Source organism: Lissotriton vulgaris, chromosome 8, assembly GCF_964263255.1.
Source record: "Lissotriton vulgaris chromosome 8, aLisVul1.2, whole genome shotgun sequence".
NCBI classification, from domain to species: Eukaryota; Metazoa; Chordata; class Amphibia; order Caudata; family Salamandridae; genus Lissotriton; species Lissotriton vulgaris.
This window is the reverse complement of record NC_141696.1, coordinates 1,131,179,255-1,131,182,521: the sequence shown is the minus strand read 5'-3', so window position 1 is coordinate 1,131,182,521 and position 3,267 is coordinate 1,131,179,255. Positions and strand designations below refer to the sequence as shown.

At 42.9% G+C, this 3,267-nt stretch overlaps 1 pseudogene; it reads left to right on the top strand.

Annotated features, from left to right (window-relative positions):
- The first annotated feature begins 1,404 nt into the window (after positions 1-1,404).
- On the top strand, positions 1,405-2,874 carry LOC147698380 (uncharacterized; annotated as a pseudogene).
- Positions 2,875-3,267: the final 393 nt, after the last annotated feature.

Sequence of the window (3,267 nt, the reverse complement as noted above, 5' to 3'; positions counted from 1 at the left end):
GCAACAATCTGCCTCTGTTGATGAATTAGACCAATGGTCCAAGGAGGGAGCATTGGATGATGAGGGCTGTTGGAGGAATAAAGAAATGACAAAATGGAAGCTACCCACAGCCTATTTACGCCCTATGATTCATATGACACATGGGCCGGCACATGTTGGAGCATCCTCGATAGCAAAGCAACTTATGCAAATTTGGGATCATCCAGAGATAGTTGGTACGGCTAAGAAAATAGTCCAGTCCTCTCTGATCTGTTTTCAGTATAATCCTGGAAAGGGAACACAAACTCCAACAGGAGGGTTTGCAATACCTACTGCACCTTTTGAGGTTATGCAAATGGATTATATTCAGCTTGAACGCTGTAATAATCTGAAGTTTGTTCTGGTAGTGGTTTGTGCCTTTAGTAAATTGGTGGAGGCATACGCTACGAAAGATAATACAGCTCTTACTCTAGCAAAGGTGCTTCTAAAGGAGTTCTTTCCCTGATTTGGCGGATTTTGTGGAGTAACAACGGACCCCATTTTATTGGGCAAGTTGTTGAGTATCTCATGAAAAGGTTGGGAATTAAGCAGAAATTTCATGCTGCTTTTCACCCACAATCAGCAGGACTAGTGGAACGTTACAATTCTACCCTCAAATTGAAATTGACTAAGATACAGGCTTCCACATATTTGAAATGGACTGATGCTCTGCCTTTAGCATTGATATCCATTAGATCGATACCACATATACGATCTGGCCTCACACCGTATGAGGTGGTTTTTAGAAGGCCAATGAATATTTGGGGGATTCCTAAGCCACGCCCTATACATGATGTACCCTATGTATTGATGAATGACTATTTGTCTCAGTTGACTGACAGTTTGGCTTCTATTTAGCAACAGGTTCGGGAGACTCTTCCAGACAGGTCGCAAGGTGAGGGCCACTGCTTGCGCCCTGGTGACTTTGTGGTTATAAAGTCCTTCCAGAGAGGCAGCTCCCTAGCACCGAAATGGCAAGGCCCTGAGCAAGTGCTGCTGGCTACCAGGACTGCAGTTCGAGTGACGAACCGGAAGAACTGGGTCCATGCGCACACTGCCAGAAGGTTGCAAGACCTAGTGAGCCCAGCTGCGTTGGCAGATCACCGCGACATCCTGGTCACCGAGAAAGGACAAGCTGTGTCACCTGAAGCATCTGAGGAAGTCTTCCCGGACCACACGATTCCTGGTACATCCCAATATCAGCTGCGACCAAGGAAGAAAGACACTTTGTTGCTGAAAAAGACTGTTTGAGCCACTGTTCTGGGTGATTAAAGCCTGACTACAAAGGGGGTAGCCTTTTAGTGACTGAATGTCTCAACCTCACTGAAGAAATCAACGTCTGCCCAGGACTTTAGGGCACCATCTGTTTTGTTGTTTGTCAACGAAATGAATATGCCTAAGGAGAAGAGACCAACTGCTGCAAGAGTTTGTAGCAAAAGAACAATAATTGTTACTGGACTCACTTTTACTGTTGTTATTGTTGCTGCAATAGCATGGATTGTAGAGGAAGTGGCCCTTGTCCGAAATCTACTGACTTGTCCCCATTGAACACTATTACTTCACTCTTCCTTATCATGAGCAGAAGCAGAGAATGCCCTACCTCAATAACACTTTCATTCAGATGTTGCAGCATACACACAATGCTACAAATGTTACCAACTGCTGGATATGTGGAATGATGCTAGCTCATCAGAAAAAGGGAGGAACGCCTTTTATTCCCTTGCCGCTTTCACATAATGGCTCCTGCAGAGCCTGGTTTGCATTGTTGTGGGCTTCTGAAGTTGCTAACATTACTTATGCTGATATAGGAGGACTAAATGCTCAATTGAATAGTGTTTGTTACCCTGATGTGGAAGGAGATCCACAAGCTAATGGAACTGTATGGGAAATCGAGGAGTGTCGTTGAAGAAATTTCTCTGCGTGCTATGTTTTCCCTAACACTCAAACAACCAAGGGAAATGGCCTCCTGTTATTGCTGTCACTAGAGCTCAAGCGGATCTCTGTGTGCGCAGTATTGGCAGTATACCTGTGGGAAAAAGTGACTGTACTTTAGTGTTGAATATTACTGGAATGAACAATAGCAGCTTTTTGTCCTCACATAATACTTATTTTATTTGCGGAAGTAAAGGTTATTATCACCTACCTATTGGGTGGTCAGGTAGGTGCTACATGTCCTTTTTGCTTCCACCTGTGTTTTTGGCACCTGCATCCTACCATAAAGACTATAAACTGTATAATGACATTTCTAAGAGCAGATTCAAGAGGTCAATAAATAATTATGAGGTGGATCAAACTGATAGTGCACTGCAGCAGTATATTGACTTTAACTTGGGACTATTCTTCTTTGCTGGTGCGGCCTTAAACTGCTGAAAAATCAGACGTTTGACACGTGTTGTAGAGGCTGTAACCAATCAGAAAGCAATGGAGCTTGGAAATATCACAGAAGAACTACAAATTGCGAGAATTGTGACATTCCAAAATAGAATAGTCCTCGACGTCATCCTGGCTGACAGTGATGCAGCATGTCGCATCATTGGGAGTAGCTGTTGCATTTACATCCCTGACCACGCCCCTTCTGTTTTTGATGCAATTTCCATGATGCAGAAAATAGCCACTGAAATCCACCAGGATTCAGGGACATGGACTTTGACTGGATGGCTATGGAACATATTCACTGTATGGGGCTGGAAATTACTGTCAGCTCTATCTATATTTGTTGCTATTCTTTTCACATGTTGCCTATGTACCCAATGTGGCCCGATCCTTTGTTCCCTATGTGTTTCTACTAGCACCTCGTGTATACCGACTAAGCAAAATACTAAGAATGTAATTGCCCGATTTGCAAGTAATCAATAAAATGATGCAGATTGATATAAATTATATTTTTCATATTCCTTCAAAAGTATAAGAACATGTCTTCAACATATGCTAAAACGGTCGTGTGTGGAAATCGAAACAAATTTCTGTTAGCATAAAGCTGATGCCATCTTGTTAGCTATGTAATTCTTCTGTCTTCACTGTTGCTTGCCTTTCTATTTCACTTGTGTCATTAACTTTAGTTAACTCCTTCTGTACTGTGCCAAAGCAATGTATATGCTGAGCAAAGGCCTGTAGCTGCTGTATTGCACCTTGTCCAAGATGTAACTGTCGACTATTTGTGGTTGCTGTAAGTAGTTCTGTTCCCCCTCCCATTCTGCTGACTAAGGGATCTCCCATCTCCCCATGTTTGTCGGTAACTATTCCTGTGTA